At 37.0% G+C, this 17,225-nt stretch overlaps 1 protein-coding gene across 1 annotated transcript in view; it reads right to left on the bottom strand.

Annotated features, from left to right (window-relative positions):
• KCNG3 (potassium voltage-gated channel modifier subfamily G member 3) overlaps positions 1-17,225 on the bottom strand; it is a 47,541-nt gene that overhangs the window by 22,228 nt on the left and 8,088 nt on the right. The window lies entirely within an intron of this gene.

Below are 17,225 nucleotides of genomic sequence, written 5' to 3'. Positions count from 1 at the left end.
AAATTATAACTTAAAAGTTGATTAAAAACTAAAAACACATCAAATGAAAACCCACCAGATTAGCAAAAGTTTTAAAGTCAGAAAACATATAGAAATGGCAAGGATATGGAGCAACAAAACTCTTATTCACTGTTCATGAGTATAAATCATTATTAACCACTTTGGAGAACTATTCAGCAACATCTAGGAAAGATGTGCTCAACTTTCAAAACAGCAGCTTGCCCTCCCCCCTACGTGGGACCCGACTCCCAGGGTTGTAAATCTCCCTGGCAATGCAGAATATGACTCCCGGGGAGGAATGTAGACCCGGCATCGTGGGACTGAGAGTATCTTCTTGACCAAAAGGGGGATGCAAAATGAGACGAAATAGTTTCAGTGGCTGAGAGATTTCAAATGGAGTCGAGAGGTCACTCCGGTGGACATTCTTATGCACTATATAGATAACACGTCTTAGGTTTTAATGTATTGGAATAGCTAGAAGTAAATACCTGAAACTACCAAACTCCAACCCAGCAGTCTGGACTCCTGAAGAAAATTATATAATAATGTAGATTACAAGGGGTGACAGTGTGATTGTGAAGACCTTGTGGATCACACCCCCTTTATCTAGTGTATGGATGAGTAGAAAAATGGGGATAAAAACTAAAGGACAAATGGGGTGGGATAGGGGGATGATTTGGGTGTTCTTTTTTCACTTTCATGTTTTATTCTTGTTCTGGTTCTTTCTGATGTAAGGAAAATGTTCAGAGATAGATTGTGTTGATGAACGCATAACTATGTTATCATACTGTGGACAGGGGATTGTATACCATAGATGATTGTATGGTGTGCGAATGTATTTCAATAAAACTGAATTTAATTTAAAAAAAAAAAAAAAAAAAAAAAGCAGCTTTGCTCCTAGGTAGATACATTAAAGAAATTCTCCTAAATGTGCACTGAGACATGAACAAACTTATAGTAACAGCAAAATTTCCACTGACAGAAGAATGAAAAAAATCAATGCCTACTACATAACAGTTAAAATGAAAGGGCTACAGCTAAATATCAACATAGATAAATATTAGCAAGATAAAGTTAGGCTAAAAAGGAAAGCTGCATATTCCTGATGATACTATTTATAAAAATGGTTTAAATATGCTTAAAATATGCAAAACAATATTATATTTTATTTTTGGATACATATATTTGCATATATTAAAAGCATTTTTAAATACATGGGAATAATAAACATCAAAGACAGGAAAGTGGCTATTTCTGTGGGAAATGGAAGGGATTTCAAAGGGAAAGAGGTATTCAATGGATTTTAACTGCAATTTTTATTTTTTATGTTGGGTGGTAGGTTCACAGGTGTTCATTATATTATAATCTATACTTTAACATGCCTGAAAGATTTGATAATAGTTTTCACGCATAATTTCCTCTTCTATCTTTATAAAGCATATGTTTCTTTTATTTCACAGATTGATTTGTTCTGCTTAAGTTTTGGGTAGATGTATTCATGGAAAATATATTTTGATTGTCACAAGGAATCCTTAACTTTTTAATGCTTAAATTTTGCTTCATTTCCAACAAGCCTCTTATGTCAAAAAAAAAAAAAAGAAAAAATTCCCTAAGAGCATTTGCTGTAATGGCTTTTTTGTTCTAGAAGGCCACTTCATATTGCACTTTTAGCTAGAAATCTTAATTTTTCTCTGCATAGGGATTGAAAACTTTTGCTCTTTCAATTACTAGGTTCTTAAATGACATCTGTAGAAAGAACCATCAATTAAATGTAACTTGGTCTTAATTTGGTTCTTATGATGTGAGTCAAAGTTCCCCACACATCATTCACATACCCAAAGCCAGAGTTGCTACCACGGTGAAAGCAATGAAATTTTGGACCAAGCAAGCAATCTCTGCAAACAGACCTGAGCTGATTCCCAACCCTATCACCTTTTGTGACCTACAGTAAGCAAAGCACTCAACTTCTCTATCACCCTACCTATTAACTGAGATACTCATAACCTCAAAATGGTTTCTAACTAAATAAGGCGATTCATGTAATTGCTAGGAACATAGCAGAGAACTTCATTAGTATTATTTCACCCACTCTTATCTTACACACACAAGGAATTATACACACAAAGAGGTTCACAAGATGATATACAGACTAGCCACACTGCCTCAGAGTCTTGTTTAAACTGACAAAAATGGGAATGTTTCTGTTTTTCTTCCACATGCATTACATCATATCATACAATCATAGCTTTAGTGATCACAAATTAATACAGGTTATAAGTAAATGAATAAAGGGGTGGATAAAACTGTCATGAAATCTCCTATGAAGAGGCTTTTGCAGAAAGCTTAATGTTGTCTTCCAGGCTCTTCAGTATTATTTGGGGTTTAAAAGCTTCCTTGGTATCCTGTCCCCTTTGATAAAGACAAAGTTACTTAACGCCATTGGAAGACTGTTGCCTTCAACATCCTCATTTCCCAACAATTTTCCCTGCCCTCTTTCCACTTACTGAGCTACAGCAATGTGACCCTCCAAAACACCCCCTGCAGGTCTTGCCTGACTCTAGCCCACTCAAGCACAGTGGCTTCCCCCAACCCCATTTTTTGTTCTTGTAAATCCTGAATTTAGAAAAACTATATTCCCCCTCCAAAATTTTTATTTTTACACTTGACAATTTGTAAGTCAAAATAGCTGCAAATGATGCAAATCCTAACATAATCCAAATATTGACACTTGTAAAAATAAAGCTGTTACATGGTTCTTTGAAAAGTATCTAATAAATCCAAATACTATAGTGTTTTGATACAACCTACTGAGTCTCGTTATGAAAACTACACTAACAAATTTTTCTTTGAGAGAATTTTACTTCGTTACTTTTTCTCAAAAACCTTGTATTTCCATTCTACTCCCCCCACAGAATTTTGCCCTAATGAATTTTTATGTTTGCAATTTGTTTTAAGTTAAACACCCTATCATAATTTTTTCCAATAACAATACATACGCTTATAACTTAATTTTTTAATTTCTTGTGACTATAATCCACATCAAAAATTTCTTCACTGTTATTAAAATTGTTAGTATATAATTGATCAAAACATAAAAAGAACAAAGTTTAATATGTATTTAATAAAACAAAAGAAACCGCATCTTTGAATAAAATAGATAGGTAGGCTGTTTTTTTCCTTTTCAATTAGTTCATGTCTTTTTAGCAGTTGGAAATTTCACATCCAAATTAATAAATGAATGCTTATTCATAGAACAAGACAGATTTGGCATCAATTCTACTACTACTTTTGTTTTTATAGCTAAAGAGCTAAGACCCTTCTTTCCTTAAATAAAGAGGGAATAGAAGGAATTCTACACTGGAATGTTATTCAAAACTTCAAATTCATAAGTATGTGCCAAAAAATAATACTTTGATGTATTATCAAAAATCATTTTTACACCTCTGTAGTATTTCTACCAAGAAGGTTTAACTTGGCCTATAGTCTTCAAAAGTATCAATGGTAAATATACTGAGTGTGATTACTGTATTGTTAGGTCCTTGTTTATAGGAGATTCTGCTGAAATATTTATGGATGGAGTGTTAAGATGTTTGCAACTAATTAAAATTTTTCAGGAAAGTAATAATTTATAGAACAATAGACAGATGACTAGTTAGAGAGATAGGAAGCAAAATGTTCACAATTAGTGAATCTAGGTGAAAGTTTTAAGGTTGTTTATTCTATTATTTCTGTACCTTTTCTGTAAGTTTGATATCTATAAAATAAAAAGTTGGAAGAATGTTTTTTATTTTTTTTGGGGGGGGAGACTTTGAGCAGGATTAGTGTTAATTTTTCTTGGAATATTTGGTAAAATGTTCTTGGGCTTTTCCTTGGGAGGTTTTTTTTAAAATGCATTTTTTTTAATTGTGAACTTTAACATATATACATAACAGTGATAACTTTCAAAGTATGATTTAACAAGTAGTTAGAGAGCGAATTTCAAAGAATGTTATGGTTTACAGTTCCACAGTTTCAGTTCTTTCCTTATTGTGTAATATAGGATATATACAGAAAAGTGCTAACTTTCAAAGCACAATTCACGAATAGCTACAAAGCAAGTATCAAAGAATGGGTTATAGGTTACTGTTCCACCATTTCAGTTATTTCCTTCTAGCTAGTCTAATACAAAGTTTCAGTATTCTTAATCCTTTGTTAAATCAAGAATGTATTTTTAATGATCTATTTTCTTATCAGTTAGGTCCTTGCTCAAAAGTTTCTTAAAAGCAAAGAATTGAAAATTACCTGACCTGAAAAAGGATTTGTTGTCCATCATTAGAGTCATTCTCCTTCTTACTTCCTGGGAAGCACTGCATATAAAAAGTGCTTAGACCAAGACTTGTCCAGGGATTGTTAAGAATACAAAGTAGAAGTTACTCTTCTACTTTGAGCCACCAGTCCTAAATCAGATAATATTAGAAAGAGTAGGGACATTAAAATATTTCTATACATCTTTTGTCAATACAACATTTCTGATTAAATATTCATATTTTATCAAGTGCTTTAAATATATTTTCATCAAAACTTTGCAATTGGGCACCTAGTTCATACATACTGAATTATGAAAATTTTCCATGTAATCTAATTTGCATGTAATCTAATTTGCAGTTGTGCTTTCTTATGGAATAGACTGATTGTTCAATTCAAATCATATGTAAATACATCTTCCTTTGACAACCATGTCACTTCTGAATTCTAATTCTAACACAGATGGAGGCAGGAAGAGGGAGAGATGGGAGAGGGAGAGGGAGAATGAATTGAAAAAAACAAATAAATAAACAAGACGTTGAGCACTGCCCTAAGTCTACTGACTAGATAGATGATCTGCCTTCATTTAGACCTTATGCTGATTCACTTAGTATTTCCTACCAATGTCCTCTTTGCTTTGCTGTCACACAACTCTCCTTCAAGATGGATGCACTCTTTGACACGGGATAGAAGAGCAGAGGCATTAAAAGAATATTTTAAACAGTCTCCTCTAGTCTCCCTAACTGGTGTCCCATAGGTTTTTACAACCTGGGAACAATTCCCCTTAATAAGATTTAGGATGGGTGAGAGGAATGCTTTCCTTTTGTAAAATGGTCAAAGGAACTGTGAAAGGAAAGATGGAAAGGAGAACAACATCCTACCGTCAACCACATGCATGTTCTCAGTCAGACTGGCTTTATGGAAATGTATACACTGAGGAGTTGGAAACTGGCTCCTTTAAAACCACTATTCTCAAAATTTTGATCTCAGGACCACTTTACACTGTTAATAATTACTGAGGACCTCCAAGAGTTTTTGTTTTATATGGATTACATCTATCAATATTTACCACATTAGAAATTAAAACCAGGGATTAGAAAATACTTGTTTAATCCATTTTTAAAGTAACAATAATAAATAGATTACATATTACTATAAATCACATTTAATTTAAAATAACCATATTTTCTCATAAAAAGTGAGAAGAGTGATATTGTTTTACCTTTTTAGTGTATCTATTATTAGAGAACAGTTGGATTCTCACATCTGTTTCTGCATTCAATATCTTGTGCTATATTGTTTAAGGATATGAAGAGAATTCAGACTCACATAGATATGTAGTTGGCAAATGGAAGAGTATTTTTTTAACTTTATCAGAAAATTAAAGAAAAACATTTTAAACAAAACAAAACAAAGGAATGAGAAATACAAATAATCTAAAATAACTACATTGCTTCCAACATGTTCCTACCATACCCCAAGAAAATTAACAAACCATAGTCATTCCTGATCATTCCCATATCATTAAGATTACCCTCAATATTTTATCTGTTCTTATTAGATTATCCTTCCCCCTTCACTAGTTGCTATCTCTAGGTCCCCTACATTCTACAATATAAGACACTTATTTTACATTTTTCACAGAGTTCACATTAGTGGTAACATACAATATTTCTCTTTTTGTGTCTGGCTTATTTCACTCAGTACGATGTCGTCAAGGTTCATCCATGTTGTCATGTTTCACGACCTCGTTCCTTCTTATTGCCGCGTAATATTTGGAAGAGTATTTTAATAGATCCTTGTGGATATTCTTCTTTGCTACTACATGAAAACTGAACAAGTGGTAGGTTCTTAAAGGTTAGTTTGAATGTGGAAGCTGAAATCATATCATATTTAGGACATTAAAATCCAGTGGTCTCATCTTCAGAGAAGCACAAATCAAAACCACAGTGAGATACCACTTTACACCTCCTAGGATGGCTATAATAAAAAAGACAGGAAATAACAACTGTTGGTAAGGATATGGAGAAACTGGAACTTCACACATTGCTGGAGGGTTTGTAAACAGTGCAGCCACTTTGGAAAAAAGTCTGGCAATTCCTCAAAACATTAAACATAGTTACTAAATGCCCCAGCAAGTCCACTCTTAGGTATATACCCAAGAGAAATGAAAGTATGTGTCCGCACAAAAACTTGTACACCAATATTTATCACACATTGGTCATAATAACCAAAAAGTGTTATTTTGGTAATTTGGATATTTGGAAGCCTAAATATCCATTAACTGATAAATGGATAAACTCAATGTAATATATACATTCAATGGAATATTATTTAACCATAAAAAGGAACAAAGTACTGATACACATGGTTCAACATGGATGAACCTTTGAACACATTATGCTAAGTGAAAGAAGCCAGTCACAAAAGGTGATATAATGTATATGAAATGTCTAGAAATGTAAACCTACAGATAAAGAAAGTAGATTAGTTGTTGCCTAGACCTGGTGGGTGGGTGAGGCGACTGGGGAATGATTACATGGTTTCTTTCTGGGGTGATGAAAATGTTTTAAAGTTGTTTGTGGTGATGGTTGCACAACTATGTAAGTATTCTAAAAACCATTACACTTTTAAATGGCTATACACTTTGATGGGTAAATGGTACAATACATGAATTATATCTCAGTAAAGCTGTTACCCCCCCCAAAAAAAAAAAATTCCATTGCTCTCTCTTATACTTGGAATGGATCTTTTACCCATACATGAATGTGTAACTTCACATATTGGTCATTTAGAAAGCACTGGTTCACTGAATTATTCAGATGTTACAAATGTTGACACATTTCATCCTAGGATATCAAAAAAATCATGTTCGTTAATATCACCACCAATCTCATCTGAGAAATTGTTTAGTATTAGGAAGCTGTTGTGCTCACTGTGACAAGTTTTCCAAATTTCTAATTTTTGCTTGAAATCTTGAATTTGATCATTGGCGACAAATACTGTTAGCTGTTTTCCTTGAAGAGAGACTCGTCAATTTTAGAGAAAATGTCTCTATATGCTCAGGTCTGAATGACCACAGTTTGTCAGTGATTTTTCAAATAAAAATACTATTTCATGAAAAAAGCCACTCGTTCAGCTCCCGACTCAATTGCACAAACAGTTTTCCTCGAGACAGTCTCCATACTTCAGTGTGCAGCAGAAGTGCTTTATGTGACTTATTATTTAATCACAGAGAATATTAAAAAGACGTGCTTAAGGATCCAGATGTAATAAAATTAATAATTTTGACTGCTTTGTCAAGGGCATTCTTAGGTGAAATAGGGTATTTTATGTTTTTGTTTTTGCTTTACTGCGAGTACATGGTAATGAAGAATACAATGCAGTGCAATTTAGAGCCACTGCCCGCCCTTGTGGTAAGCTGCTAGAAGCTGCACTCATCACTGTTTCTGCACCATCAGCACAAATGTCAGCACAGTGGAAAAATGCAAAGCATGTCTAAGTATGATTGCAAAAATAGTTTTGATTTCTTGAATCCCCTGAAAGGGTTTCAGAGACCCCCTAGGGATCTATGGACCACACTTTGAGAATCAGTGTCTTTAAACTATCCATTTTAAGGAACAGATGTAACTCTTGAAAAATTTTTGTGTACCTTTGTCTGAAGACTTGGCAAGTTACTCCCCTTTACTAAGGCTCAGTGTCTTCATCTACGCATTAGGGATAATAACCATACCTACCTTATAAGTAGTGAGAACTAAATGAGATAATATATACTGCCTGATATGTGGTCTCAATGAATATATCTTTACTATAATCCTTATCATGCACGTGACTCCTTCAACCTAGAACCCCTTTACTCGCCTTCTTTGCCTCCTTCAAAACTCAGCTCATATGCCTCACCTTCTGGCACGAGGTCATGGAGTAACCCAGTCCTCTACAGTAGCCCGTAAGGCTGGTGGGACCAGAGCTAAGAGTGGAAGTGGGACCAAACCCAGTGTTGGAAATGAGAAAGTTTAGTCAAAGTCTTGGAAACTGCAGAGACAGTAAACAACCAAAGAAGTCTATCAGGTAATTTGTCATGATGTAAGGACAAAGAGCAAGGGCTCTATGGAAATGTGATAGCCCAACATAGTGACCCATGAATAGAAGACTGGATCATGAACTAATAGTTAGAATGTAAACTCCACGAGAGCAGAGATCTGGTCTGTTTTGTTCACTGAAGTGTCTCAATGGTCTAGAACATGTGCACGTAATAGATGTTCAATAAATGTTTTTTAAATTGAATGAAATTGGACCCTTCCACTGTGTTCTTGTGCAGCGTAGACTTCAATGAGGCCACACCAGAAGCCCTTCCTCGGTGTCCCAGGCTGCACCTGCTCTGCTCCCATGCCCTGCATTCCCTTCCACTGAGGCACCATCACATCCTCTCATCAACAACTTTCTTGCTTTTCCTCCCACTATACCGAAAGCTAACAGAGGACAAGGGCTGTGTCTTGGTTATTTCCCAATGCGGAATACATAGTGTTCTAGTTTGCTAATGCTGCCGGAATGCAAAACACCAGAAATGGATTGGCTTTTATAAAAGGGGGTTTATTTGGTTACACAGTTACAGTCTTAAGGTCATAAAGTGTCTAAGGTGACACATCAGCAGTCAGGTACCTTCAATGGAGGATGGCCAATGGTGTCCGGAAAACCTCTGTTGGTTCAGAAGGCACGTGGCTGGCGTCTGCTCCAAAGTTCTGGTTTCAAAATGGCTTTCTCCCAGCACATTCCTCTCTAGGCTGTAGTTCCTCAAAAATGTCCCTCTTAGTTGCACTTGGGGGTATTTGTCCTCTCTTAGCTTCTCCAGAGCAAGAGCCTGCTTTCAACAGCCATCTTCAAATTGTCTCTGTAAGCTGAAGCTCCTCTCTCAGTTCCAGTGCATTCTTCAAAGTGAAACTCTTGGCTGTAGCTCCTCTTCAAAACATCACTCACAGCTGCACTGAGTTCCCTCTGTCCGTCAGCTCATTTATATGGCTCCACTGATCAAGGCCCAACCTGAATGGGTGGGGCCACGCCTCCAGGGAAATATCTCATCAGACTTATCACTTACAGTTGGGTGGGGCGCATTTCCATGCAAATCTAATCAGCACCAAAATGTCTGCCCCACAAGACTGCATCAAAGAATATGGCTTTTTCTGGGGGACATAATACATTCAAACCGGCACACATAGTATTAGTAAATTCAGCTCATTCCCTTTTTAAGTGTACTTCCCATTTCATCTCATATAAAATCATAAACTTGAAATACATTACTAAAATGTTGTTCCTGATTTAACAGGACACGTCTTTTGAACCTCTATTTTGATCACCCATCCCCTCCCCATTCACCTCCCACATTAACCAATTCAGAGTAAATGAAGGCTGAATTAAAGTTGCTTTCACTAACACAGACATAAAGAACTAATTACTTACTGGAACCTGGAAGTCCCTTGCCATGTCACAATCAGCTTAAAGAAGAGAATCTTGATGTTCTACAAGGTGAAATTCAGGCATGAGTATCGGCACAGAAGAGTGTTATGAATGGAGGTTAGGCATATCTGAAATTCATACAGACAGTCTATAAGTTATAAGTACTCGATTTCCCATACTAACCATAAACACAAGTAAACCCAAAGCCCCTGCTCTACAAGAACTACTATCATCAACTAATAAGTTCTGAATAGGGGAAGTTCTCAGAGAAAACAGAAGAATCTGTGTGACAGGGTGAGCCTCTGGGGGAGCCCATGGCAGCACTTGGCATCAGGCTGGTTAGAAGGCAAGTATCAGTAATGGGTTGGAGTGGCTGAGATGGGAAAGTTAAGTCAAGTCCACAATTAATTAAAAACAAAAAAAGAAAGTACAACTAAAGAGCAATGACAATTAAATGTAGTACATGATCCTGGATGGGATCTAATAAAGGAGGAGAAATGGCTCAAAAAGACATTCTTGGGACATATGAAAAAATGGAATATAGATTGGAAGCTTTATATCAATGTTCAATTTCTTGAACTTGATCACTTACAGCGACTACGTTAAGTGAATATCCTTGTTTGTAGGAAATGTACATGAAGTATTATGTGTTCAAGCATTATGATGTGTGCAATCTACTGTCAAATATTCAAAAAACAGATAAATAGGCTGATACATTGATAGAATGATACAGCAAATGTGGCAAAATGTTAAAATTGGTAGATCTGGCTATGGGGAGGGGTATGTTGGAATTCTCTGTATGTGGTGTTAATCATTTTTACCAATGTCCTGTAAATCTGAAATTAAATTTGAAAAATCATCACTAATGGGTCCTCTCAACCACCCAAAAATGCAGGTACTATCATAATCCCTATTTTACAGATGAGGAAACTCAGGCTTAGAAAAAAAGTGCCTGAAGTCACAGAGCCAGAAAGTTGTGGAGTTAGGTGTGAGTCCAGGGCTGCATACCTGACCACCATGCTCTAGACCAGGGCTCAGCAAACTTTTTCTCTGAAGGGCGAGACAGTCAGTATTTTGGCTTTACAAGCCATCCAGTCTCTGCCACAACTACTCATCTCTGCTGAACTAGGGGAAAACAGCCATAGATATATGTAAAGGAATGAGCATGGCTGTGCTCCAATAAAACTTGATTTATGGACACTGAACTTTGTACATCATATAATTTTCAGGTATCACAAAATATTATTCTTCTTTTGACTTTCTTCCACCATCTAAAAGTGTAAAAACCATTCTTAGCTGAAGTACTGAAAAAAAAAACTGGCCATAGCCCAGTTTGCTGACCCCTTCTCCAGACCATCACCTACCACACTGCAGCAGAGGACCTAAATGACAAGTAGGGACCCTTGTTACACAATGATCTCAGAGACAAACTGGGCCTATTACAACACTATCTTAACCCAGGAAATGAAAAAGAATATTGTGCCTCCAAGGCTGGACCAAATGGCCTTTGGCTGCCCAACCCCCAGGACTCAAGGCAGTGCTTTGGGTGCCGACCTGAAAGGGGGTCACACAGGCTTTTTTCAACTGCAGCGGAAACCACTCCTCATTTCTAATGCTGCTGCCAACTGGCCTCCCTGCCTCTACCCTTGCCCCCTACACACTGGGGCCAGAGGAAGCCTTTTAAAATTAAGGCAAATGATGTCTTCTGCTCACAAGACACATTCGGATAAAAATCCAAAGTCCTTACCATATTCTTAAAAGAAGATAATCAAAAATAAATCATTTTAGTCAGTGCATGTACTGGGCCCAACAAGATCTACATACTCCCACTTCACCCCCAATCTCCCACCACCCTCCGCTTACTCTGCTTCCCTGCTGTTCCTTCGACAGATCAAGCACGCCCCCACCTCAGGGTTTTGCACACTCTGTTCCCTGTGCCTGAACGCTCTCACCCTCATGGATCCACCGCTGCCTCCTGCATCCTTCAGCCTGGGCTCAGCCACCACCCCCTCAGAGAGGCCTTCCCTGACTACAGGGCGCACTCACACACTCTGTAAATCCCTCTCCAGCTTTAGTTCTTCAGAGCACTTGTCACCATATGTGATATGGGAAGCAGGGAGTTTCTGCCCTCATAGGACTTTTAGACTAAAGGGGAGCTAAGACATATGCACAAGTAATCCCAAGTCAAGATAGAGAGTGAGAAGGGGCCTAAGACAGGGGACGATAAAAAACTAAGGACGTTTACCTTCCAGTGGAGGGTTTGGGCTTTATTCTCTCATTTGACTCTCTGCGGGGTGTCCCCCACCTAACTGATGAGGGCTCAGGCCCAACGTGGGGCAATCAATTAACTGCCCAGGGTCACCCCAGGTCCTCTGACTCCAAAGCCTGGGTTCTTTCCTCCACAGCCTGTTCCTTTTGAAACATTTTGCCTGAGAGAGTTAGAAGATTGAGGACCGCCTGAATTACATACTTCCCTTCACCAGTACAGTCAACATTTCAAAAGGTGAGCAGCTACTCAAGGCTAACAGGATAATTTAATGTACAGAACTATACCAAACACTCTACTAGAACCCACCAGTTCATAAATTAATGAATTCAAACACAAATGTTTTGCCTCTTGCTATGCCTGATGCAGATGCTCAACCAAAATGTAATCTCTGGGCTTTTTCCTCGGCCATTCATTGGCTCCAGCTTTCTAACACTCATACTCCTTCAAACATCCCACCAAACATATCATGCTTAAAACAGTATGGTTTGGGGTGATGGGAAAGTATTGGTAATGGATGGTGGTGATGGTAGTACAACATTGTGAATATAACTAACACCACTTTATTATAAACTTGAAGGTAATTAAAATGCAAAAAGTTATGTTGTATCTACGTTACCACAATAAAAATTTAAAAAAAACAAAAACAACAGTATGGATTGTGGTAATTGCACAGCTCTGTGAATACACTAAAAGCCATTTAATTATACATTTTAAAGGTGAATTCTATGGTATGTGAAATACAGCCCATAAAGCTATTGTATTTTAAAAAAAATGGAGTTTCCAAATGTTTACTATTAAAATTTATTATTAATATTAGCATTCTACTCATTATTAATTGAATTAATATGATAGTTATTATCAAAGAATAATGCTAACCTCCCATTCATGTTTTTCAGGAAATCTGGCAATATCTATCAAAAAGTTTTAAAAGCATACTCCTTTTGACCCAGCTATTTTTCTACTTTGGAATTTATCCTACATTCTACCAATATACATTCACACCAGTTTGCAAAGACATGGAAAAGTTTGCACCACTGTTTGCATTATTGAAGAACTAGAGTCAAATTAACCAATCCTCAGCAGAGCAGGATGGAGATGCGAGGATCAGATCCCAAGTCACCATCTACCTGTTAAACGAGTCTGGACATATTAATTAACCATCTACATCTGAGTCATAAAATGGGAATAGTAACAGTACTACTTCATAGGATTGTTAGGAGCCTTGCATGACAAAATACATGCAAAAACTTAAGTGCCTAGCATATATTAAGTATTCAGTACTGACTATACAGCCATTACTATTATCTATAGGGCAGACACTTGTTAATGAATTACGGCCCATCCATACAATGGAATAGTATACAGATATTACAAACAATGAGGAAGATTTATATGCATTGATAAGGAAAGAGTTCCAAGATGTATTAAGTGAAAAAAAGTAAACTGCTGAACAAGATTATAGAATGATCCCAGTTAGTTATTTTTAAAAGAGTCTATAATCTATATTTACACATATGCAGGTGTATGTTTATTTATAGGTATGCATATATACATGTTTGTGTTTGTGTGTGTATGCTTATAGGTGTACAGAATATTTCTGGAAGGATTCTCAGAAACTGGATAGTGTGACTGAGAAGAGGGGGATCATTCACTTTTCTCTTCATACCACTTGGAACCATCCTTTTTTACAATGAGCAAACATTTATTTTTAACAAATAAAAATAATATTGAAAACAACTTGCTTACCAAAAGGGAGAGAAAACACTTTAGTTAGAAGAAAGGCATTGACAAAAGAAAGTTTCCACTGCCATGAGATGCCACCTCACACCCACTGGAAAGCTATTATTGAAAAAACAAAAAATAACAAGAACTGACAAGGATATAGAGAAATAGAAACACTCGTTTGTTGTTGGTGGGAATGTAAACTGGTGCAGACACTGCGGGCAACAGTTTAGTGGTTCCTCAGAAAGGTAAACATAGAACTACCATAGGACCCCAGAATCCCACTTCCAAGTATGTACCCAAAAGAAGTGAAAGCAGGGACTTGAACAAGTATTTGTACACCGAAGTTTCACAGCAGCATTAGTCACAACAGCCAAAAGGTAGGAGCAACCAAACATCCATGAACAGAAGAATGTATAACAAAACGTGATATACACATACAATGGAGTATTATTCGGCCACAAAAAGGAATGATGTTCAATATATGCTACAACATGGATAAACCTTGAAGACATTATGTTGAGTGAAATAAGCCAGATGTAGAAGAGCAAATATTGTATGATTCCACTTATATGAAATAACTAGAATAAACAAATTCACAGAGACAAAAAAGTAGAGTGCAGGTTGCCAGGAGGAATAGCGAGTTAATGCACAAAGGATACAGGATTTCTATTTGGGGTGAAGGAAAAGTTCTGGTTAATGGTAGTAATGGTAGTACAACATTGTGAATTTGATTACTCTCACTGAATTGTATGCTGGGGAGTGGTTGAGATGGGAAACTTTTCGATGTATATATGTCTAATAAGAGAGGACGAAATGCCTAAAAGACCATTATTGGGACAACTGAAAAAATTGGAATATGGACTGTACGCTTTTTATCCATGTTAAATTTCTTGAACTTGATAGCAGTACTTAAGGTGGTTACGTAAGTGAATGTCCTTGTTCTCAGGGAATGTACATGGATGTGCTAAGTGTTAGAGGAGCATAATGTATGCAACCTACTCTCAAATGTTTAGAAAACAGACAGACAGACAGAATAGTACAACAAATGTGGCAAAATACTAGTAGTAACTCTGGGTTCTGGGTGGGGGATACGTTGGAGTTCTGTATATTATTTTTGTATGGTTTTTGCAACTTTCCTGTAAGTTTGAAATTATTTCAAAATAATAAGTCAAAAAAAGAGAAAGTTCCACAGAATTCTAAAATTGGCAGCAGATAGAAAAACCCTGTACATATATATATAAAAGAAACAGGCCACTGTGAAAGAACAGAATTTATCTGAGGTTCTGGGTTATGTTCAATCCTATCAGAGATCTATTAATTACCAACTTCTGAAAATATCCAACTTATCTGCAGAGTAAAAGCATTGAGACTTTCATCTTCAGTTTCAAATACTGCTTTTTATTTTCAAAGTAATGAAAAGCCTATTGATTTATATAATATGAAACTAAAAAGCAATAGAAATGATACAAATGATTTTTCAATTTCCATCATCTGATGTTTCATTTTGATTATTTAATTTTTTTAAACTTAGGCTTAAAATAACACTACAAGAAATTTAAACATTTTTAAATCTCACTACCATAATACAAGGCAATACAAATTACAGATCAAAATAATTTCTAAAGAAACAGATTAAAATTACAGCAAGACTTCTTTATGGTGAAGAGATTTAAACTTAAAAGAAAACAAGTCTGCTGAGATCAACAGAGGATAGGAGTCCAGAGGCAAAGCTCCAAAAAAGCAAAAGGGACAACTACTTTGTAGCTGATCCACCTTTCAGAAATCAAAACACCTCAAAGACAACCAGCAAAGAGCATCTTTTTATGAAATAGGCAGCAATGCTCACTAATTGTAAAAGATGACTATGTCTATACGTTAAAATGCCAAAAAGAATATTAATCTCCTCGGCAGCATCAGAATAATAGTCAGATGTCACTGGAAGGAAAACTGCCAGAAAAATTAGTAGTTTATCTTAAATCAATCAGATAAAATATTAAGAACATCACAATTCTAAGATTAATTAGTTACTAGAATTGTTTGTCAAGGAAGGTTGAAAATACGTGTACAGTTCACCAAAGATCTTTAACAGAAAAGAGAGTCCTCTCAATGAGATGGTTTTAGTTGTATATTAAGGAAAATGGTATAGGAGCCCTTTACCCCTGACTCCCTGGAGATCCCTTTTCTAGAGCCTTCTCTACACAATCCCCAAAAATGGGAAAGAAAAGAACTGGATTCACTACATGTGGGCCAATGGCCATGGGCCCTAGCAATAAATATCTCACCCTCTTTCCTAGTACTGGTAGGTGAGCCATCAATAACAACATAATAAAAATGCATATAATCTACCCAAATCCTATCACTTCCCACCATCTTCACTGCTACCTCCTAGATCAAGCCCACATTCTCTCATTTGCCAGATATTACTGCACCTGCTGTTGTCCCTTGCATTACTCAGGGTTCTCCAGAGAAACAAAACTAACAGGAGACATATATGGAAGAAGGGGGGATTATTCTAAGGAATTGGCCCACAACCACAGAGGCTGACAAATCCAACTCTATAGGGCAGGCTGCAAGCTGGAAACTCAGATAAAGGTGATCCAAAGTTCTTCGTCCAAATTCCGCTGAAGAAGTTGGCTGGCTGGAATTTCTGGCATGAGCCAATGGTGAAGCTGAGTCCGAATTCCTCTTCTCACCTCTGAAACCTTCAGTCCTGGCTTTTAAAACCTCCAACTGATTGGATCAGAAGACTCCCCATTGCCCTGGGCAATCTCCTTTGTTAATCACAGATTCAATCAACCGGTTATACATGCAAATCCCATCTTCAAAATACCTTCACAATAACAAGAAGGCCAGTACTCGATCAAACAACCAGATGCCATAACCTAGCCAAGCTGACACATGAAATGAACCATCACACCCCCTCAGTCCATTCTCTACCCAGCGGGCAGTGCTGTTTTTAAAACAAATCAGATCATATCTTTCCTCTGCTAAAATCTTCCAAGGGCTTTGCGTCACATTTGGAATAAAATCCAACTCCTTCCCATGGTCCATATGGCCCTCCTGATCGGCCCCTGCCTCCTCTCAAACCTTATCTAGCACTTTCTCGGCCTTGGACCAAACACAACCCACACGGGCCTTCCTTCCCTTCTACAGCCAAGCGAAGCTCATTCCTATGCTAAGTCCCCTTCCTTCCCTCTCCCCAAGGCTGGCTCTTACTCATCATTTAGGTCTCAATTCATTATGTCCCCTCACACTGTCCAAAGGAGCAATTCTTTCCCCTGCCCTATTACATTCCATCCCTTTGCCCTGCATTGTTTTCTTTGACTATCTGAAATCCTTACTGATTTGCTCACTTTTTCCCCCCACCATTCTCCATTTGAGAGTGGGAACCCTGTCTTATTTACCTCTGACCTGCAGTGCTGGCACAGTTGGCTGGGACAATCAAAGAAGCTCAACAAATAGTGAATGAATGATTAGGATTCACTATTGTTTTTAA

This window comes from Choloepus didactylus, chromosome 17, assembly GCF_015220235.1.
Source record: "Choloepus didactylus isolate mChoDid1 chromosome 17, mChoDid1.pri, whole genome shotgun sequence".
NCBI classification, from domain to species: Eukaryota; Metazoa; Chordata; class Mammalia; order Pilosa; family Megalonychidae; genus Choloepus; species Choloepus didactylus.
Note: the sequence above shows the minus strand (reverse complement) of the source record. Positions and strands in the feature narration are given on the sequence as shown.